The sequence below is a fragment of the Balaenoptera musculus genome, chromosome 10, assembly GCF_009873245.2.
Source record: "Balaenoptera musculus isolate JJ_BM4_2016_0621 chromosome 10, mBalMus1.pri.v3, whole genome shotgun sequence".
NCBI lineage: Eukaryota > Metazoa > Chordata > Mammalia > Artiodactyla > Balaenopteridae > Balaenoptera > Balaenoptera musculus.
The window spans coordinates 64,672,377-64,696,185 of record NC_045794.1 but is presented as its reverse complement, the minus strand read 5'-3'; the positions used below and the strand labels follow the sequence as shown (position 1 = coordinate 64,696,185).

Genomic DNA, 23,809 nt, shown 5'->3' with positions numbered 1-23,809 from the left:
GGAAGGATCTGATGGGCTAGACGGACAAACATATAAGTAAAGAATTAAAATACTGTGTGTGTGTTAGAGGGAAAGGGAGAGAGAGAGGGACGTGATATGATAGGAAAGAGGACAGGGTGCTATGAGCAAGAGCAAGGGCACCCTAACTGTACAGGTAGGCTTCCTGGGGAAGGTAACATGTGAGTGGAGACCCGCAGGATAAACTTAGCCATGAAGTAGGGTAGAAGCAGAAAGCGTGTTCCAGGAAGAGGAAGAGTATTTGAAATGGTACGTACATACATAATGCATGAGAAAGAATAGGGAGAAATACTGGCATTGGGAGGTGGGGTGAGCATAGTATAAAAACAGCCCTCTTGGATTCTGCTATATTCCTCTAAAGGTTTTCCCTTCTTTGCTTCACAGCCTCCTATCCCAAATTTTGTTAGGAATACTACTGTAGACCATGGAGTCACCTCAGGATTTTCTTTGCAGTGAAACTAGTATTTTTTTCATTTTAAGTGAGGAGGATTTAAATTCACAATATTCTTACATTTGATCGCTACACTATAGTGACTATTTTAAAAAACAAGTAAGTAAAGTACCCATAGTGTGGATGAGTGGTAAGGAGTACTCTTTGTAGAGTTGGACCAATGGGAGTGTAGTCCAACTTCATCACTTTATCTTTGCATGTCCTTGGGCAGGTCACTTAATCATTTGACTTTAAAATGACAATGCTAATTATTTATAAAATTACTGTGAGCATTAAAGGGAGTAATACTTGTGATAACTAAGTCATCTGGCACTTGGTAAGAGTTTAACAATTGTTAGCTTTATTATTTAAGAACCAATAACTAGCAAATTTCTCTGTGCTCTTCTATTTATACTTTATTTTCAAGTGCATACATGTTTAAAGCTCTTTTTTGATATCTGTATCTATATCTATAAACACTGGTTAAACCACACTGTTAAATCAAGCATTAAGGTTTATAAAATTAAAAATCCATTTTATTAATCAGTGTTTAACTAAGAAGCAAACTTCTGATATCAATAATTAGCTTTAGCATTAAAGTATAAATGTATTATTATACCTGGATTCACAATAAAATATTTTCTAGATTTCCAGATTTCCTATGATTTAAAGCGATTAGAGTCTCCAACTACTCAAAATAAGATCTAAACCCCATAAAATCTTTATTTTAGAGAAGGATAGATTTCTGAAGTCTTTATTCATAGGTTACTATGGAACTAAAGGAAGCTACTTCTTGTTTTCAAGTTCATTTCTGGTTCTTACTGTACCTTATCACAGAGAAAAGGCAAGAGGTAATATTGGAGGTCAGCCCACTTTTTTTTTCCCCATTGGAAAAATTGACCTAGATCTCTATTTCTCATGTAGGACTCTGTACTCATGGCAGTTTTCCTTCAATCTTGTTGTCATAGATGAAAAAAAAAAAAAAAAAGACTTTAAAATTTTAGTCACTTCTTGTAAAATGGACCAGAGGTCAAAAGGAGACAACAGGAAGAACATTTTACCCAGATGAAATTAGGGGGCAACGAGGTATCATAAATAGAATGTAATTCAACCAAAATTTAATTAAGGTCAGAAAAAATACTTGTTTGCAAAGTGTTCACTACATTTTTAATCACAAATGGTTAATTTCTTTTCTCTCACATCTCATCAGGGGTCCTTTGGCAGTAGTAATATATACTGGAGAACTTGCTATAGATACATTATTATTATTTGCTGCATCTAAAGTCTTATACACAAAGACAGGTTCTGTGGTTGGGATTGGTTGGTTTGTAGTAAAATTCTAACTAGCAACACTGGGTGGACAATGTACTCAACAAAGAACAACAATTTCTCCTGCAAAATAGCATAGATTTTTTAAAAGAACAGGGAAAAATAATTGATAACACTAAGAAAGATACTTTTTAGAAAGGAACCCTCATCTAAATACTTAAACTAAACTCCATTTTTTCTACAATCATGTTTTAAATTTACAGAATTTGCTACTCAGAGTGCTTTCATATATATCACGTCATTTGGTTTCACAACACTGCCAAGTGTTATTATTTTCATTTTACAGCGGAGTTGAGAACATTTTGGCTCAAGTAAGTTACATGACCTCTCAAAAAAAATGCCAAGCAAGCAGTCTAGCAGGGCATAAGATCCTGGCATCCCATCTCGGGAGTCCCGGTGCTGTCCTGCACATTTATGTAACTTTTCTGACACTTAGTTTTTTATCTGTAAGTTGGTAAAGGCAATAATACCCACCATATAGGGTTTGATGATTAACTGTGTTCATACCTCTGAAGAGCTTAACACAGTACCCCGCATATGGTAATGTTAAATATTTTGACTATTACTAATATTATTACAGTTATTACTATACCTATCACCCAGCATCCCTATGAGAAGAAATTTGTGTATTTTCATTTCAGTTACTAGAATATTATGAATGAACTTACTGGGGAGAGGAATTGAGGCCATAACCATGTCTGTCACTCACAAATTAAGAAAAGCAGTGATTTAAGAAATACCATATTAAAAAATCCTAATTGCTGAATTTACATTAAACAACTTTATTGAGTTTTTAAAAATGCTTTTTATTTTTCTGATTATAAAAGTAATAGGTAAATAGTGTAGAATATATTAATATTGTAATATTTAAATGTGTAAATATTGTAGGAATTTTAAAAAATCCACAAATATGTGAGTTGGAAAATCAAAATGCATTGTGATCTCACAGGCAAGATTTCTGCTGACCCATTTACATTTCTACAAGTAGAGTCTGGGAGGGCCTCTGTCACTATACCTTATCAGTCATAAATATTAACATTTTAAACCACAAAATCAAAAAGATAAATATGGTATCTCTATTTTGTTTTAAATTAATTTTGTTATAATGATAGTGAACTTTCAAGGAAATTTCTTCTTTTGCCAATTATCTAGTAATATTAAAGTTTCTACTGGAATAATTTAGCATTATTATTGAAATGAAATATATCTTTTTATATTAAACATACTAAACATTCATTATATTCATTTAAAATATTTCCTTTTTTTGTTTTAATAGGATCATTTTTTATTGTTTTAATAGGATCTTTTAAAAATTGAAAATTATAGTCAGAAGAAAGTAAAAATCATTCCCACTAAAAAAAAATATAGAAACAAAGAAAAAAAAAGCCTCCCCCTTCCATCAAGTTCTTTTAATCCTGCCTTCAAGATATTAGTATTGTTATCAACTTGGTGCATGTCTTCATCTTTTGTTCTTTTAAGAAAATCATTAGTTCTTATCTTACACAAAAAAAGTGATGCTATTTTATTGTAGTCATTCTTCTATCTTATTATTCCAGATTAATGTTAGAACCATGTATCAAATTCTCAAAAATATTCCAATGACATATTACCAAAGATTGCATTAGGTCTCTAAATTTAGTTAGAAAGAATTCATATTTTTACAATATTTAAGTTTCCCATCCAGGAGCCCATCTAGTACATCTTCCTATTTAATTTTTTTCCTTTTTTATCTCTAAATAAAGTTTTATAGTTTCCTTGACACAGCTGCCACAAATTTTTAAGGCTTATTTCTGGATACATTTTAATTTTTTCTTAGTTGGTAATTATTTCTGTCTTGTAACTACTCATTGGTGATACAAATTCAAGTTGCTGTTTTTCAGGTATTTATATTGTACCTAAATTCCTGTAGCTAAAGTCTTTAAGAATATCTAATAGGTTTTTAGATAATTCTCTGGGACTAGTCTATGAAGATAAGCATGTGCTCTTTAGAGAATGACAATTTATCTTATTCTAAAATGGAGGGAATAAGCATGCCGTGTTTCTAATTTTAACGGTAATACTTCTAACGAGAATGTAAAATTTTATCAAATTCACTGATTTAATTAACTTAATTTTTTTTGAAACAAACCTATCTTCATCATAATGGATTATACCTTTAATGTATTACTGGAATTACTTGTTAGTACATTTGTGTCCAACTTTGTTAATTGCTGAGGTTTCATGAATTTTTGTTGTATGTTTATTCATGTTGATCAAATTTTGAAATCATCAAGAATAACAATGGATAACTATTTTAATCTTTCTGTATTATAGAAAGTAATATAATAAGTTATTACTCCAATGTAAAAATTCAATTGGTAAACTCTCTGGCTCTGGAAATCTTTGATAATAATAATAATTTCATCTGGTTTATTGCTCTATTTATGTTATATATTTCTTGAGTTAATTTTGATCATTTTTAGTTTTCCACATATTTATTTAATTGATATTTTCAGGTTTATTAACATATACTTGGTCATAGCATGTATTTCAATATTTTATATCAGTTCTACTACTTTTTTGATTTCATTCATAATTTTATTTATATAAATAAGTCTGCCTGTTTGAAGGAGAAAAACTTTTTTTCCCCTATTAACTTGAATTCTGGTCTGTACAACACAATGTGAAATATGGGGGTGAATAACTAGTGATATGAAACAATCTATATCATTTTCATTTATACTTGCTGATTTTGTTTATACCTTGTTTCTATCATAATTAAAGTTAAAGTAAGGGGAGAGGTGTAGCAGTAAAAAAAAAAAAGGCTTTTGTGATAACACCTCATATATTATGCATTCCTAATGCCACCCTGGGAATTGAGCCATTTAATGAGGAAATAATTTCATCGCCTTTAGCTATTATGTCAAAGGAAAATTTTTTCATGCTGTTGACAGGACTTATTTTCTAGGTAGCTATTCAGCTAAGTCTGAATATTTCACAATTTCCTTAAGAAGTGCTTCTATATTTTAGAAATGGAACATTTTAAAAAAGACCTCTCTATGAGGACTTTGTAAATAAATTAGATATATACAAGAAAAAAGACAAAGCTCAAGAATTTTACATCATTTTCATGATGAGTGAAAAGCATTATCAACAATTTTTAAATTAGCTCTTTTGGCATCCTATAAACTAAATATCTGAATAAAAGTGTTTAAGTTCATTATTTAGGCATTATTTACATAGAACAATTGACATGTAGAATCTGCTCATTGTGTCTACTAGCTGTCCTTTGTTCATATGGACCCCTCCCTTCCCCCTCTCATTCCCAGACTCATTCTTCTAGTTTCTTTAGTGAAATATATTCAGACATTGGGACTATGCCCTTAGCATCCTTTTCTTTTATCTCCATTCTCTCTTGGCAGAGCTATCCTGCCAGCATTCAGGGCTTCAGCTACAATCTGAATGTTGATGATACTCTAACCTACATTTCTAACTAGTGCTGTCCCCTTTATTTTTGTTCTACATTTTCCACTGCTGGCTGGGTATCCTTTGGAATCTCAAACCAGTGTGCCCACAGCTGAGTCATCTTCTTCTGACTCAAACTGGGTCCTTTCATTGCCATCTTTATTCAGTTATTCTCTCAGGTCCCCAGCCTTGACGCCTGTACTCATTCACTTAGTCACAAAGTCCTGTCAACTTGACTTCCGTAATGTCAGCAATCCTTTCTCTTGTTTTGGTCTCTATTGTGGGAGTAATTAAACTGCTTCTTAACTGATTTTCTACTTCTGTATTTCCAGTATCCAAAATATTCTGTAAACAACTGATCTATTAATCTTTCAAAAGCCTAGCACTGAGACATCACTTCCCTGCTCAAAAAACATTTAACGATTCTTTCCAGCTTAAGGAATAGGCTGGTGTTGCACATTCTGCTTATTCTGGTTTCAATTATATTTGTAGACTTACCTTCCCTTACTCTTCCTCATATGTTACAGTCAAGGTGAACTAAACTGTATTCCCCCAAATGCTCTAAAATGGTCACTTTTATTAGTGCCAAACACTTGGCTAAGCCTTTTACAATACATTATACCTATTAGTACTCATTACAAATTGTAAGGTAGGCATCATCATTATGTTTGCATAAAGATGTGGAAAGTGAGGCTTGCAGAAATAGGAAAGTTGGCCAGTGCTAACAACTAGAAAGCAGAAGAGCTAGATCTTGAAGGCAAGCCATTTGCTTCTAAAGTGCATGTGTGTTCAGTGGCTAAGCCTGAATCCTTTCTGGGCTCATGCCGAATATTTACTCAGTATTTTATTAAAATCTATTTTAATATTCAGATTAATCACTTATCATTTATTGAGACATATTTCCAGAAAGTCCTACCTTGAAAAAAAAGCCCTTTTCTCCCCTCTTTTAGCCAACTCATTCACTGTGATATTATCCTATTTTATTGTTGTAAAGAATTTATCGATATCAGAATTTGTTTACTGGAATGAATGAGAGTTGGGATCTAGTCAGCTTTATTCAATCACTCTGCCTAGCCTTAGAAAAGGTGCATAATAGAGTGCTAAATTAATAATTGTTTAATGAACAAAGAGATCTATATTAAAAGCTTACCAATCAGTCAGTATCCAAAATAAAGCCACCACTTAAAAAAAACAGTGAGCTCTGCACCTTCACTATTATTCCCCAATCATACTGGTTTATGATCCTCCTTTTCTTTGACAGGTCATAACTTAGCACTTTGTAACTATTAGGGAACATGCCATTTATACATTGTATATATTGCATATTGTGTCTTTTAAAATCCTACTCCTCAGCTAGTTTGTAAATTCCTAGAGGGCAAGTACGGTCTCCTACTCAGTTTTGTAAGCACCATACATAACTCCTTATTTATATGCTTTCTGTAGTTTCTCAATAAATCTCTATTAAACTTTAAAAAAGAACTCTTCATAGTTTGAGGTACATTTGGAGATCAATATTTTATAGTGGAATAGACCAAACTACAAAAAATTTATTTTGACCTCATTGAATGATGTCAACACAATATTTTTGATAATAACCTATCATATAACATTGTAATATATTATAAACAAAAACTATTTCCCAAGGACAATAGCCCATAATAATACACCAAAACAACAAATCCTGGGTAGCAATTATTAAAAATTTTTAATTATTTTTCGCTCTGGCAGTATTCTTGGATTCTTTTCTATTGATATTAGCTGCCTCAAATTCTTTTTTTTTCTTTTAAAAATTTTATTGAAATATAGCTGATTTACAATGTTGTGTTAATTTCTGCTGTACAGCAAAGTGATTCAGTTATACACATGTATATTCTTATTCACATTCTTTTCCATCATGGTTTATCACAGGATATTGAATATAGCTCCTTGTGCTATACAGTAGGACCTTGTTGTTTATCCATCCTATATATGATAGTTTGCATCTTAGATTGAGTTTTTTTTTTTTACACTTGAACAGAATGAGTTTTATTTATTTATTTATTTATTTTTTAGGGGGGGATTTTTTTTTATTCAAACAGAAAGTCACAAAAATTATAATCATCCTCATCAGTTCCCTCAGTCCCATGTAATTAATTTGTTTTTCATCTTGATCTTTTGTTAGCACTTTTATGAATTCTTCAGTTTTCCATTAGAGTTCTGAAAATGCTTATTCATTGAGCTCAGCAGTATAGTCAGTTACCAGAAACCTGTACTTGTCAGAGTCTTTTCCATGAATTCCTTGAAGATGAAATCCTTTTATAGGAACATTTTTGCAAAAGCATCAGAGTACACCCAGAACTGTCTGTAAATGACAAAAGACTTAATAATGACCACGGTTAAAGATTTGATGAAAGTTCATAATAATGCAATTGACAAGGAAATTTAGTTATTTCTGAGATATACATTTTAAAGTAATAACTAGAATTATGACTTATAATATTATACCAGAACATATAAGATTTTTAGAAATTTCATGTAATGTCTGAAACATTTATATTAACATATTTCCATATAAATAACCCAAAGAAAGTTTAGTATTAGTTGTTTTTTGGTTTTTTTTTTTTATACTGTAGGTTCTTATTAGTCATCAATTTTATACACATCAGTGTACACATGTCAATCCCAATCGCCCAATTCAGCACACCACCATCCCCACCCCACCGTGGTTTTCCACCCTTGGTGTCCATACGTTTGTTCTCTACATCTGTGTCTCAACTTCTGCCCTGCAAACTGGTTCATCTGTACCATTTTTCTAGGTTCCACATACATGCGTTAATATATGATATTTGTTTTTCTCTTTCTGAAGTACTTCACTCTGTATGACAGTCTCTAGATCCATTCATGTCTCAACAAATGGCTCAAGTTCATTCCTTTTTATGGCTGAGTAATATTCCACTGTATATATGTACCACATCTTCTTTATCCATTCATCTGTCGATGGGCATTTAGGTTGCTTCTATGACCTGGCTATTGTAAATAGTGCTGCAATGAACATTGGGGTGCATGTGTCTTTTTGAATTATGGTTTTCTCTGGGTATATGCCCAGTAGTGGGATTGCTGGATCATACAGTAATTCTATTTTTAGTTTGTTAAGGAACCTCCATACTGTTCTCCATAGTGGCTGTATCAATTTACATTCCCACCAACAGTGCAAGAGGGTTCCCTTTTCTCCACACCCTCTCCAGCATTTGTTGTTTGTAGATTTTCTGATGATGCCCATTCTAACTGGTGTGAGGTGATACCTCATTGTAGTTTTGATTTGCATTTCTCTAATAATTAGTGATGTTGAGCAGCTTTTCATGTGCTTCTTGGCCATCTGTATGTCTTCTTTGGAGAAATGTCTATTTAGGTCTTCTGCCCATTTTTGGATTGGGTTGTTTGTTTCTTTAATATTGAGCTGCATGAGCTGTTTATATATTTTGGAGATTAATCCTTTTTCCATTGATTCGTTTGCAAATATTTTCTCCCATTCTGAGGGTTGTCTTTTCGTCTTGTTTATGGTTTCCTTTGTTGTGCAAAAGCTTTGAAGTTTCATTAGGTCCCATTTGTTTATTTTTGTTTTTATTTCCATTACTCTAGGAGGTGGATCAAAAAAGATCTTGCTGTGATTTATGTCAAAGAGTGTTCTTCCTATGTTTTCCTCTAAGAGTTTTATAGTGTCCGGTCTTACATTTAGGTCTCGAATCCATTTTGAGTTTATTTTTGTGTATGGTGTTAGGGAGTGTTCTAATTTCATTCTTTTACATGTAGCTGTCCAGTTTTCCCAGCACCACTTATTGAAGAGACTGTCTTTTCTCCATTGTATATCTTTGCCTCCTTTGTAGTTGACCATAGAGTAGTTGACCATAGGTTCGTGGGTTTATCTCTGGGTTTTCTATCTTGTTCCATTGATCTATGTTTCTGGTTTTTGCCAGTACCATATTGTCTTGATTACTGTAGCTTTGTAGTATAGTCTGAAGTCAGGGAGTCTGATTCCTCCAGCTCCGTTTTTTTCCCTCAAGACTGCTTTGGATATTTGGGGTCTTCTGTTTCTCCAGACAAATTTTAAGATGATTTGTTCTAGTTCTGTAAAAAATGCCATTGGTAATTTGATAGGGATTGCGTTGATCTGTAGATTGTTTTGGGTAGTGTACTCATTTTCACAATATTGATTCTTCCAATCCAAGAACATGGTATATCTCTCCATCTGTTGGTATCATCTTTAATTTCTTTCATCAGTGTCTTATAGTTTTCTGCATACAGGTCTTTTGTCTCCCTAGGTAGGTTTATTCCTAGGTATTTTACTTTATTTGTTGCAATGGTAAATGGGAGAGTTTCCATAATTTGTCTTTCAGATTTTTCATCATTAGTGTACAGGAATGCAAGAGATTTCTGTGCATTAATTTTGTATCCTGCAACTTTACCAAATTCATTGATTAGCTCTAGTAGTTTTCTGGTGATATTTTTAGGATTCTCTATGTATAGTATCATGTCATCTGCAAACAGTGACAGTTTTACTTCTTCTTTTCCAATTTGTATTCCTTTTATTCCTTTTTCTTCTCTGATTGCCGTGGCTAGGACTTCCAAAACTATGTTGAATAATAGAGATGAGAGTGGACATCCTTGTCTCGTTCCTGATCTTAGAGGAAATGCTTTCAGGTTTTCACCATTGAGAATGATGTTTGCTGTGGGTTTGTCCTATATGGCCTTTATTATATTGAGGTAGGTCCCCTCTATGCCCACTTTCTGGAGAGTTTTTATCATAAATGGGTGTTGAATTTTGTCAAAAGTTTTTTCTGCATCTATTGAGATGATCATATGGTTTTTAGTCTTCAATTTGTTAATATGGTGTATCACATTCATTGACTTGCGTATATTGAAGAATCCTTGCATCCCTGGGATAAATCCCACTTGATTGTGGTGTATGATCTGTTTAATGTGTTGTTGGATTCTGTTTGCTAGTATTTTGTTGAGGATTTTTGCATCTATATTCATCAGTGATATGGTCTCTAATTTTCTTTTTTTGTAGTATCTTTGTCTGGTTTTGGTATCAGGGTGATGGTGGCCTCATAGGATAAGTCTGGGGAGTGTTCCTTCCTCTGCAATTTTTTGGAAGAGTTTGAGAAGGATGGGTGTTAGCTCTTCTCTAAATGTTTGAGAGAATTCACCTGTGAAGCCGTCTGGTCTTGGACTTTTGTTTGTTGGAAGATTTTTAATCGCAGTTTCAATTTCATTACTTGTGATTGGTCTGTTCATATTTTCTGTTTCTTCCTGGTTCAGTCTTGGAAGGTTATACTTTTCTAAGAATTTGTCCATTTCTTCCAGGTTGTCCATTTTTTTGGCATAGAGTTGCTTGTAGTAGTCTCTTAGGATGCTTTGTATTTCTGCGGTGTCTGTTGTAACTTCTCCTTTTTCATTTCTAATTTTACTGATTTGAGTCCTCTCCCTCTTTTTCTTGATGTGTCTGGCTAATGGTTTATCAATTTTGTTTATCTTCTCAAAGAACCAGCTTTTAGTTTTATTGATCTTTGCTATTGTTTTCTTTGTTTCTATTTCATTTATTTCTGCTCTGATCTTTATGATTTCTTTCCTTCTGCTAACTTTGGGTTTTGTTTGTTTTTCTTTCTCTAGGTCCTTTAGGTGTAAGGTTAGATTGTTTACTTGAGATTTTTCTTGTTACTTGAGGTAGGCTTGTATAGCTATAAACTTCCCTCTTAGAACTACTTTTGCTGCATCCCATAGGTTTTGGATCGTCGTGTTTTCATTGTCATTTGTGTCTAGGTATTTTTTGATTTCCTCTTTCATTTCTTCAGTGATCTCTTGGTTATTTAGTAACGTATTGTTTAGCCTCCATGTGTTTGTGTTTTTTACGTTTTTTTCCCTGTAATTCATTTCTAATCTCATAGCGTTGTGGTCAGAAAAGATGCTTGATATGATTTAAATTTTCTTAAATTTTCTTAAATTTACTGAGGCTTGATTTGTGACCCAAGATGTGATCTATCCTGGAGAATATTCCGTGTGCACTTGAGGAGAAAGTGTAATCTGCTGTTTTTGGATGGAATGTCCTATAAATATCAATTAAATCTATCTGGTCTATTGTGTCATTTAAAGCTTCTGTTTCCTTATTTATTTTCATTTTGGATGATCTGTCCATTGGTGTAAGTGAGGTGTTAAAGTCCCCCACTACTATTGTGTTACTGTTGATTTCCTCTTTTATAGCTGTTAGCAGTTGCCTTATGTATTGAGGTCCTCCTATGTTGGGTGCATATATATTTATAATTGTTATATTTTTTTCTTGGATTGACCCCTTGATCATTATGTAGTGTCCTTCCTTGTCTCTTGTAACATTCTTTATTTTAAAGTCTATTTTATCTGATATGAGTATTGTTACTCCAGCTTTCTTTTGATTTCCATTTGCATGGAGTATGTTTTCCATCCCCTCACTCTCAGTCTGTATGTGTCCCTAGGTCTGAAGTGGGTTTCTTGTAGACAGCATATATAAGGGTCTTGTTTTTGTATCCATTCAGCAAGCCTGTGTCTTTTGGTTGGAGCATTTAATCCATTCACCTTTAAGGTAATTATCGATATGTATGTTCCTATGACCATTTTCTTAACTGTTTTGGGTTTGTTTTTGTAGGTCCTTTTCTTCTCTTGTGTTTCCACTTAGAGAAGTTCCTTTAGCATTTGTTGTAGAGCTGGTTTGGTTGTGCTGAATTCTCTTAGCTTTTGCTTGTCAGTAAAGCTTTTTCTTTCTCCATCGAATCTGAATGAGATCCTTGCTGGGTAGAGTAATCTTGGTTGTAGGTTCTTCCTTTTCATCACTTTAAGTATATCATGCCACTCCCTTCTGGCTCGTAGAGTTTCTGCTGAGAAGTCAGCTGTTAACCTTATGGGAGTTCCCTTGTATGTTATTTGTCATTTTTCCCTTGCTGCTTTCAATAATTTTTCTTTGTCTTTATTTTTTGCCAATTTGATTACTATGTGTCTCGGCATGTTTCTCCTTGGGTTTATCCTGTATGGGACTCGCTGTGCTTCCTGGACTTGGGTGGCGATTTCCTTTCCCATGTTAGGGAAGTTTACAACTTTAATCTCTTCAAATGTTTTCTCAGGTCCTTTCTCTCTCTCTTCTCCTTCTGTGACCCCTATAATGCGAACATTGTTGCGTTTAATGTTGTCCCAGAGGTCTCTTAGGCTGTCTTCATTTCTTTTCATTCTTCTTTCTTTAGTCTGTTCCACAGCAATGAATTCCACCATTCTGTCTTCCAGGTCACTTATCTGTTCTTCTCCCTCAGTTATTCTGCTATTGATTCTTTGTAGTGTAGTCTTCATTTTAGTTATTGTATTGTTCATCTCTGTTTGTTTGTTCTTTAATTCTTCTAGGTCTTGGTAAACATTTCTTGCATCTTCTCGATCTTTGACTGCATTCTTTTTCCAAGGTCCTGGATCATCTTCACTACCATTATTCTGAATTCTTTTTCTGGAAGGTTGCCTATCTCCACTTCATTTAGTTGTTTTTCTGGGGTTTTATCTTATTCCTTCATGTGGTATATAGCCCTCTGCCTTTTCATCTTGTCTATCTTTCTGTGAATGTGGTTTTTGTTCCACAGGCTACAGGACTGTAGTTCTTCTTGCTTCTCAAAAAGTCATTATTTTTAAACAATATGATTGTTCACATAGAAATTCTGAGATAATCTCCTTATAATTATTACTACTAATAAGAGAGATCAGTAATGTTGCTGAAGGTCAGCTTTGCCTATCCCTGGGCTGTAATCCAGTAATCACAGTCACAGGGTCATAGAGCTCCTGGGAAATCGTTCTGAAGTCTAGAAGTCTAAGATCAAGGTATCTGCAGGTTTGGCTTCTCCTGAGGCCTCTCTCCCTGGTTTGCAGATGGTGCCTTCTGGCTGTATCCTCACGTAGTCTCTTTCTCTGGGCAAGTTCATCCCTTGTGTCTCGAAGCGGGGGCTTTTGTGTCAGAAAGACTTAGTTTCAGACACTGGCTCTATGTCTTTGTGGATGTGTGACCTTGGACAAGTTGGTTAGCCTTTTGTAGATTCAGATTTATGTATAAAACTCCATGCTAACATCTCATTCATATAAGTAACAGAAGAGGAGGTGAAATAAAGAATGTAAAACTCCTATGGTTTGGAATATCCAGGAAACTTATTAAATGGTAGCTAAGATGAAACGTAAGCCCAGAGTGATTAAGTAAAAACAAAACCAAACAAACTTTTGGGGAAAGCAAAACAAATTTTAAAAGATCATGGACTATCTATCGGATTTCACGTGTGCATATGCACACACACACACACACACACTAAAGTGACTAACCTCCTGGTTTCACCCTGAAGGAGGTGAGGAAAGCAAGGGCATTCTCTACTTAGTAACTAGCAATGTAACTTTTTTTTTTTTTTTTTAAATCCACCAGCTGCCATCTGCAAGCTGGAGACCCAGGAAAACTGGTGGTGTAAATCAGTTGGAGTCCCAAGGCCTGAGAACCATGGAAGCCCAGGGCAGAAGATAGATGCCCCAGCTCAAGCAACTGGGTAAGAAGAAAGAGGGAGGAATTTCTCCTTTCCCCACCTTTTTTGTTTTTTATGTATATGTAGAGCTGATTCACTTTATTATACAGCAGAAACTAGCACACCATTGTAAAGCAATTATACTCCGATAAAGATGTTAAAAAAAAATCAAAACACACACACGCACACAGAAACAAGCAACGTAACTTTGAAAGTCCTGCTTTTTGATTTCTAAGTAGGATCCTTGAAAGTTAAAATTTCCATCATTATTAAATATAGAGTAATAGTTGTGATATGTTTTGACATTATTTTTTGGAGAAGGCAAATAGGCCATTTTTCAGAAGTCAGAAGGAATGCTTTCCTCCTTGAATATGGCTGGGTAAGGCCTTATTTGACAAGATCTTAGCATTATTTTATGAGCATTTTGATTTTCCAGAGGGACTTAGATTGCATAGTATCTTATAGTGATACCAGCTCCTGTGGGTATTCATAAGAAAAGGAGAACTACATTTCTGCAGCCTCTTGGAAAACTGCTTTCTAAGACCTCAGAGGTTTAAACCTTGTGGCTAGATGATATCAGCGACCTCTGGCTAATGGACTGTCTGGCAGTCTCATGCATCATTAAAGGATGAGAATATCTTACTTGAATTTTGTAAACCAGGGAATATATATTTGAGATCTCTCAGAAGTATGGCTGACATCCCTTAGACTAATTTAGAGGAACCAGGCCCATTCAGGGGCTCTTGAAATTTGACTACAGTGGCAAAGGAACAAATCTGTGCTCTTGGGACAGTGTCAAATGTTTTTGTTTCATCCCATGTCCCTTTTTATGCTATGCGTTCTACCTTGAGTCACTACATCCACACCTATGACTTCAACCTTTCTGCCTATTAAAGACTCCCAAATATATAACTCAGGTTAGCTCACAGGATCCTTACACTCAGCAGTTCCAGAATCAGCTATATTATCTTCCTCATGCTGATTCAACCCGAGCCAATATCTTTTATTCTCTATTTTGGTTAATGGCACCTGGGAATTAAAACTTTTACTTCTGCTTTCTCCCTCATCCTGCCCTCCTGCACTTTGTCATGAATTGATGTGGATTCTGATTCCTGTAAATCTCTTGATTCCGTCCAGCCTCTTAATTCCCTTGACTCTGTCCCACCTCACAGTGACTATGGCCATAGACTTTTATGTGAACTTAGTACCTATGTTAATTCATCTTCCATACTGTTTCGATGTGATGATGGCATGCTTCTGCTCACAGTCTTTTAACATCTGCCCAGCCAGCATCTGGCCCCTCACCTTTCACTACTCTTCCTTCCCGTCCCATCTAACTTCTTTTCTCCAAATGGATCATATCACTGCCTTCCTCTATTCCCTTTATCATATTGCTTTTTTTTTTTTAAACCTAAAATGCCTTCCTTCATTGGCAAACTCTTACTCATCCCTTAAGATTCAGCTAAATATCACCTTTGCAGTGAAATATTCCTTGACTGACCCAGAAAAAGTCAAAGCCCTCTCCTCTGGATGATATCTATTGAAGCATGAATCACACTTAGTAAAGTTTGTTTATGTGTCTTGTCTCTCAGGAGTTTAGAAGATCCTTGCGAGCAGGTATACCATACACCTAGCAAATATAACTTTCATGAGCTCCAATACTGCTTAGGCTTCTCCAGTGGTCTCAAATATTCAATTATGAGGGATCACTGGGTTGACAGATAAGATAGGAAAGTGTGAGAGGTCTTATGTGAGATCAGAATAGTAGGGGAGAGGAAAGAAGGAAGAAGAACAAAGATGGAGGAAGATAGGTTGGAATGATGGGCACTTGGCTGTAAGTGGGGCTAGCGGAAAACAAAATGGTATCCTACACCTCTAATCTGATTTATTGTTATCAAAATTTGAACAGTTTGCGCCAGCTTAAAATCACATCGTCTCACATCTTTAAAAACTTTTTTAATGAAATAGTTTTACTACAACAAAAATAAAATTTTTTTCAAGTGAAAAAGAATCTGTTCTATCTTCAAGAAATCTATCACTCGCTAAAAGCAAGCAGGAGGTATAATAAATACACTCTTACTGAAAAGACAAATCTCAGAGAAAAGTAGACACATCTTAGGCTATCTGTCCTACCTCACTAGGGTGTAAACCCACAAAAGAGAAGCTACAGAGATTATTTTCACCCCCATGTTTTCACACTGTTGTTGTTGGCATAATCGCATGGGGAACAATCAATGCCATACAAATGTTTCGAGGCAGATGCGTTTTTCTCTGAGTTTTGAGTGAATTAGAGTAAAGACACATGAACGTGCACAAGGAAGGAGAAACTACATCTGTGTATTTTTCTTCAAGTAGACCAGGGTTCAATTTGACCTGGAGTTTAGTAAATTAAATGTAAGAGACACATTGAAATGTTGCTCTTGACTCTGGTATGAGGCAAAATAAGGAAGTAGCAGGATGCTAAGAGTTGTTTGTAGATGTGGAAGTGAGGGTTCCCCTTCTTTGTGGTGCTAAGCAGATATCTGGAACTTTCTCAGCAACCCCAAATGCTCTGCAAGCATGAGTGGTTTGAATTTATACAACAGCAGACCCAGGAAACCTACAATCTCAATTAGAGTTTCTACATGGGCACAAACCATTTCTTTTCAATTTACTTCCACAATTACTGAGTACCCACTATGTGCCAGGCACTGTGCTGGGCAGTGATGACACAAAGGTGAATAGGGTACCAGGGAATTTATAATCTAGTGGGAGAGCAAACCACATAAACAGTTAGCTCAATATAATATGATAAACATGAAGATCCTTAGCTCAAATTGTTTTGAAAATTTTAACTGTTGCCAATCAACTAGTAAATGTAGCTTAAATTGTTCACCCTAGCAGTCCACGCGCTGATCATTTCTTTCCAGTTTTAATCCTCATTACCCGATTCTTCCCTGATTCAGAACCTAACAGTCTTTCTCTTTTCTGAGTCTTATTCCCACCTCTCACTTTGGATCTTCAAGCCATCATAGTATCTTTCTTCATTTTATTTCTATCCATCTTTCCTAACCCAAGTCAATCCCTTGGTCTTTTGCAATACCATATATTCATCAATTTATTTAGTGTTAACTTGTTTAAAATTAAAATCTCGAGTTTTGCTGCCAGTTGTCTTCCTCATAAATCTTTCTCCATCTCAGGAGATGCCAGCTTTGATCTACCTGCTTAGGCCAAAATTCTGGAATCTACTTTTCTTGAACACCATGTATGCAATCCTTCAGTGAATTCTGCCTGGTAACCCTCAAAATATATCCAGATTTTGACCACTTCTCTCTGCACCCCTTCATCACTCAGCCCCCACCCCCCCCAATACTGGCCCAAAGCCACCATTTTCTGAATAATCTTCTGCCAGGTCTACTCTCTCCATCCTTGCCCTTCTTCAATCTATTCAGTGTGTAATTCATTCAAAGCATAAGTTAGATCTTTTTTTTGCTTAAAATTCTAAATTTTTAGCATGCTTATAAATTCCTATGCAATCTGTGCCTTTCCCTTCTCCAGCAAATCTTTCAACTTCATTTCCTTTTACCATCTCCATCTGTTTGTCTGCTCTAGCTACACTGTAAACTCCATGAAAATTAGCTTTTGTTATGCTCACAGTTAGCATTTAAAACAGTATCTGGCATTCTACTACTACTGCTACTAGTAATAATAACTGGCGTATATAACACTGATTTTGAGCCCAGCAGTGTTCTATGTTACTAGCATATATTATTTATTCCTCGTAATAATCTTAAGAGAGAGGTATTATTATGCTAATATTGCAGATAAAGAATTGAGGCACAGAGAGGTACTATGCACTTGGTAAATATTTGTTGATTTATCTCATTCAGGTAACAGTCACTGAGTGGGAACTCTGAGAGCCAGTTTTCTAACTTATAAAATAAGATAGATATTGGTTTGCATACCTCAAGGGAAGAAATGAGTGGGCGAATACATAAAAGTGTTATTTAAACATAAAGCCCCATACAAATTGTTCAGTTTCCCTAATTCAATTCCATTTTACTTGGATCCTTTTGGTTAACAAACTTCCCATCACTGCCTGTCATCATTTTACCCTTTTTTTTTTTTTTTTTGGCGGGATCTTAGTTCCCTGACCAGGGATCAAACCCGTGCCCCCTGCAGTGGAAGCACGGAGTCTTAACCACTGGACCGCCAGGGAAGTCCCTACCCCTTTTTGTCCGGCTCAGAGATTACTTTCTCCAGGAAGCCTTCCTTGAACTCCCATTCTCTTCTGTCGCCCCTTTGCCTGCTACACATTACTACCACTGGACTTTGATGCACCGTACACATTTCTTGTTTACTTTTCTTCCTCCTTTATCAGACCAGGAACCCTCTGAGGACAGAAACTTTGTGCCATTTGCCTCTGAATTCCAAAAGCCAGGCATAGGAGGTGCCAAATACGTGCTTATTAAATGAATGGATCACCCAACAGCATACATTAGGACTAACAATTTAAAGAAATATAATATTTGAACCTAAATGGGCATTAAACGATATATCCAGGACGAAAAAAAATTTAGATTGATTTGCTTAGATGAACTAAAATAAATGTCCTATTCAGATTAATTACCACAAGCTAATGCTTTTCATAAAGAGACTCGTGATAACTGTCCTTCTGTTGTTTTAGTAGCTTTTCCATAAACCAACACTGAAGTTCCATTTGCAATGAAAGTCAGAGAACATCCAGGAGCGTTACGAATTTTGGAGACAGGTTAACTGCTCTGTAAACATAATACCTACAACTTAATTCAACACAAAGACATAATGTAGAGGTAATGTAGAGTCCTAAAACTAGAAACGGCCTGAACTGTGCACTAACACAGCTGTGAAGGTAAATTTGCAGAGTTGGTTTTTGACTTTTATTTCTGACTGTAGTAACTCTGGTTTTTTATACTGCAGTTCAATTCTATCAGGCTATTTCATGCTTGTCAGAATATAAAGTCAAAAGAGTATTACACTGGTGATTGGAAAGAACATAAGATTAATTTGAAGTAGAAAGAAGGCATTTTATAAATGAACGTGAAATGCCTGGAGGCCTACCAAGAATACCCAGCCATACACTAGTTTTTTAGCTCAGATATGCTGCACACAGCATGCCATGGCCTTGGGAGAAAACCCCATGTCAAATGTCATTGGAAGCTGCTCAGCCAGGCACATAGAAAGGCACATTGCATCAATGATATATGACAAGCCTGGTGGTGATTTTTCTGCTTCAGTGGCCAACTCATCCAAAGTCTGGACAAGCCAACACACAAATAGTTCATAAAGAACTAGGCTGTCAGAATCATCTTTACAAGGCAGTGACTAGGACTCTTCTTTTAATGAACATTTCACATTCCTGTGTAGCCAGGAATGTCTCAACCACTAAAATATCCAGAGAAGCAGATACTAAACTACTGGGGATGGAGGAAAGTTTCTCACAAAAATACCACTAGCTCAATATTCATTCTAATCTGCAGAAAATAACTTTCATCAGTGTGTTTTTGAGGTTGCTGTCTCATTCATCATTACCTTTTAATATAATCTAACAGCTTTTAGAGCCCAATATAGGGTAGATATCTTGGCATAAAAGTAGGAAAAATGATGGCGGTGTAATACACACACATCTTGTGCCAGGCAACTGCTAGGTTTTGTTTTCATACATTTGATTAATTTCATAACAATAATGATGATGATGTTGGTGGTGGTAAATTGATGAGTAGGTTACTTTATTGATCTCTTTTTAAGGTTCCAGGCACTTTTCTAAGTGCTTCACATGCATTATCTTATTCAATATTCACAATAACACTATAAGGTAGGTTACAGGGAACTAGTTTTATACCAGTTAGTTAATTCGCTCAATGCAAGACAACTAGTAAGTGGAGGATCTGAGATTCAAACCACGTTGGTCATACTTTGGGGCCCACAATTTTCTCCTTAGTTAATTTAATCTTAGAATTCATCTTGTCCACTAATTTTTTCTGACTTATCTCTGGATTGTTCCAAAGTGTTCCTGGAGATGTGTCCAAGGATCTGGGGAGAGTTCTCAATGTCCACTTTCCAGGCTCAAATTGACATATTTGACTTTGGCTTAAAATTTTAAGTAAACAAAGGGGTCTAGGACTTAAAGTACATTTGAAAACTATTTCCATGCTTTTGGCCAATGCTTCCATTATATTGAAAGAAAAGCTGAAGCCTGGAAAAGGTGAATCTCAGAGTTCCCTGGTGTGTTATAGACCTCCTCCTGGTGAATGGTAGTTGTGTAACTGGGACCCAGCTCCCCTGACTTAGGTCAGATCTTTCCATGCCACCATGAGCCCTCAGAAAGGTTCACACCACTGACGGAAAGAGGTTATAACACTTCAGTAGCCTCTACAGGGAGCACTTGAAGAAGTCTCCTGCCCTGGGACATGGGACATGGGACATGGGACATGGTTAGCTGCATTTTCACCGCATATAAACTTATTTAAAAATGAGAAGAGATTGGTGTAAGGTTTTCAAACATAAGGTTCATTGTTGCATTATTTTCATGTGTGTGTGTATGTATGTATATATTTATTTCATATTAAGTCAGTAACCTATTGTCAACTAATTCATCTATACCAAATTCTATAATATACAATGTAAAACAGTAAAAAAATCATGCTTAAGGTTAAGCAGTTTTGTTCTTAAACTTTACCTGCATTATATTGTATATGATAATTGAAATATTATATTGACACCAAAGTATATATTGGCCTTTCTTTGAACCTTAGGAAGTATCTACTAGTATGCAGAAAAGTAACATAGTGTAGAATTATGGTTCTCAAACATTTTAAAGCTGCCATAGCCAATGGAAGCCCAGTTTGAATATCACTGTAAACAAACGAGTTTAGGAGTCAGATGTTGGCTTTAATCTGGACCTCACAACTCTCACGAGCTTGGAGATTTAGCCAAAGCACTGAGCCTCTTAGGACCTGGGTTTCCTTACACAGGATAAAAGTTGCTGTTGCCTGGTTATTTGGAGGATTACAGGTAAATTATGGAAAGTGTTGGAGCCTAGTGGATATTCAATTAATGCTTGTTATTAAATTACCATATCATTCCATTTGCCCTCATAATATCTTCATGACATTATGTGTTTAGACTGGGAATTTTAATAATATCTTGATGAATGAATGGACTATGTCAACGTTTATGGACCATTTATTCTGGCCACAGTGCCAACTTTTTTATATATGCTACATTAGTATATTTTGCTTCACAATAATACCATGGAAGTAGATTCCATTATTATCTTCACTTTACAGAGGAAAACTTCGATTCTTCAAGAGGTTAAATAACTATCTGAAAGATTCAGGTCTGGTAAGTGGTGGCATCTGGATTCTTACACACCTGATCCCAAAGCACACCACCAAGCCCCTGTCCTCTTCACCTCTATGACATTTGACCTTTCAACTCTACCTTATTCCTTGAGAAACTGTGGTTTTTGTTCTTATTAAGAGGTGTGTCTGTGAATCTCCCACTATAATCGTGATTTCATCAAATAAAAATAATATTACGAAGGACGTCCACTTCCGTGCACAGATACTGACATGCTGACATCTCTATCAAGGTGCTTTCTCATTCAGAATCAAATGTTACACATGTAGCTAATGACTGTCCCATTCCTTTCCCCTCCCTTCCTTCTCAGCTGTAATCACTTTCCTGACATTGGTAGATGTATGCATAATTTTAAAAAATTTTTATTGGAGTATAGTTGCTTTACAATGCTGTGTTAGTTTCTACTGTACAGCAAAGTGAATCAGCTATATGTATACATATATCCCCTCTTTTTTGGATTTCCTTCCCATTTAGGTCACCACGGAGCATTGAGTAGAGTTCCCTGTGCTACACAGTAGGTTCTCATTAGTTGTCTATTTTATACATAGTATCAGTAGTGTATATATGTCAATCCCAATCTCCCAGTTCATCCCACCCATCCTTTCCCCCTTGGTATCCATACATTTGTCTATTTCTGCTTTGTAAATAACATCATCTATACCAATTTTTTCAGGTTCCACATATATGCATTAATATATGATATTTTTCTCTTTCCAACTTACTTTACTCTGTATGACAGTCTCTAGGTCCAGTTTTTATATTTTATAAAATATGGATCTCTCTATGAACAATATATATCATGTTATTTTCTACATTTAAAGTTTTTATATAACTTTTTTATAAATACATTTTTTACATTGAATACATTTTGACAAGTTCAAATCATTTAATACATTTTAAAAATTCAACCTGGTGTTTCAAAATCACCCTGTTTATTGCAATTTATTCAGGTCAATATATGTAAATTCATTTGTTTTCATTTTGGTTCACTATCCTACCGTGTGAACAAAGTTTATCCATTTATGTAGTGAAGAATAATCAGGTTGTTGCTATGTTTCACTCCCCCAAAGGGAACAGATCTGAGCATCTTTGCATGTAAGTCCTTATAAAAATGTGCCAGAGTTTCACTAGGGAATTCATTCATCTAGTAGGAAAACTAGTGAATCAGGGCTTGTGAGCATGTTCAAGTTTACCAGGTGTTTTGAAGGTGCTCTCCTCTGTAGTGGTACTAATTTCTACTTCAACCAATAACGTCTGTGAGTCTTACCTTTCTACATCTTTATTACCACCTTGGTGTAAGATTAATTTGGGTCAGTATCTATTAATTAGTATTTCAGAAGTTACTAGTGAGCTTTAATATCTTTTGATATTTTTATTGGCATTCTAATTTTCTCTGAATAAAATGCTTTAGGCCATTTTTCTTCTAGGCTATTTGATTTTTAAAAAAATATACTTTCTTCATCTGGCTTATCCTTTTACTTTTTTTTTTTTTTTTTAAATTTATTTATTTATTTATTTATTTTTGGCTGTGTTGGGTCTTCGTTGCTGCATGCGGGCTTTCTCTAGTTGCGGCGAGTGGGGGCCACTCTTCCCTGCAGTGCGCGGGCTTCTCATTGCAGTGCCCTCTCCCGTTGCGGAGCACGGGCTCTAGGCACACGGGCCTCAGTAGTTGTGGCACGCGGGCTCAGCAGTTGTGGCTCGTGGGCTCTAGAGTGCAGGCTCAGTAGTTGTGGCACACGGGCCCAATTGCTCCACGGCATGTGGGATCCTCCCGGGCCAGGGCTCGAACCTGTGTCTCCTGCACTGGCAGGCGGACTCTTAACCACTGTGCCACCAGGGAAGCCCCCTTTTACTTTTTAAAGTTTCTTTTTATATAAGTTTTTATCCTAGTACAGTCATGTTGAATAATCATTTCTTTCATGGTTTTTGCTTTTTTTGTTTCATGATTAAAAAAAATCCTTCTTTCACCCGGAAGCTGCTCAAGGCCTGGGGAGACTGGTAGACCCAGCAAGGACCACTCTTGCAGGCAGCCTTTACTCATCCACCCCGCAGGCCAGACTTTTGCCAGAATCTACCACATTCATTGGGGCCTCCCTTCAGGCCTTTCCCCACTGGTCCCTGCCTCTTCCTCGGTTCACGAAGCAAAAATTCCCCCAAGTGCTCTTTCTTTCAAGGCTCCGGCAGCACAGGAAGCCTAGGTAGCTGCTTGGGTCAGATACAGTAGCAGCAAGGGTAGCAGGGATATATTCAAGCTATCATCTTCCCATAATAACCCAGTAGTTATTCTCTATCATTGACCAATTTGTTTCTTTCATTGAGCTTATTTTAAGGTGTGTGTTTATATGTGCAATATATTTTACTTGTCTTCTCAGAATTCCCTAGCAGTGATTCTCTTATCACGGCAGAAATGGTTTTTTTATAAGGTGCATATTTATGTATATGTTATTTTCTCCTCTTTTATTGTCTGACTTCTGCTCTGTTCTCTCAGTTCCCTGAGGAAAGGAACCATGTCTGTTCATAGTTACACTATGGTACTGCTGGGCTAGAGCAGGTATACAAAAATTTATGTTACATTGAGAAATGAGAGATTAAATTTCCTTACAATATCTGGGAGGTTGCTATTCTCTGATGCTAACTGAGGCTACTTCTTGCGGACCACTGAGCTGAA

At 35.7% G+C, this 23,809-nt stretch overlaps 1 protein-coding gene and 1 long non-coding RNA gene across 3 annotated transcripts in view; one reads left to right on the top strand and one right to left on the bottom strand.

Moving 5' to 3' along the window:
• Nucleotides 1-23,809, bottom strand: part of SYT1 (synaptotagmin 1) — a 547,515-nt gene that overhangs the window by 303,167 nt on the left and 220,539 nt on the right. The gene's annotated exons all lie outside the window — the stretch shown is intronic.
• The window catches only part of LOC118902536, a 257,310-nt gene that overhangs the window by 216,543 nt on the left and 16,958 nt on the right, over nt 1-23,809 (top strand). Inside the window, exon 2 of the long non-coding RNA XR_005021576.1 lies at nt 13,668-13,785. This is a non-coding gene — a long non-coding RNA (uncharacterized LOC118902536). The remainder of the gene's footprint in view (nt 1-13,667; nt 13,786-23,809) is intronic.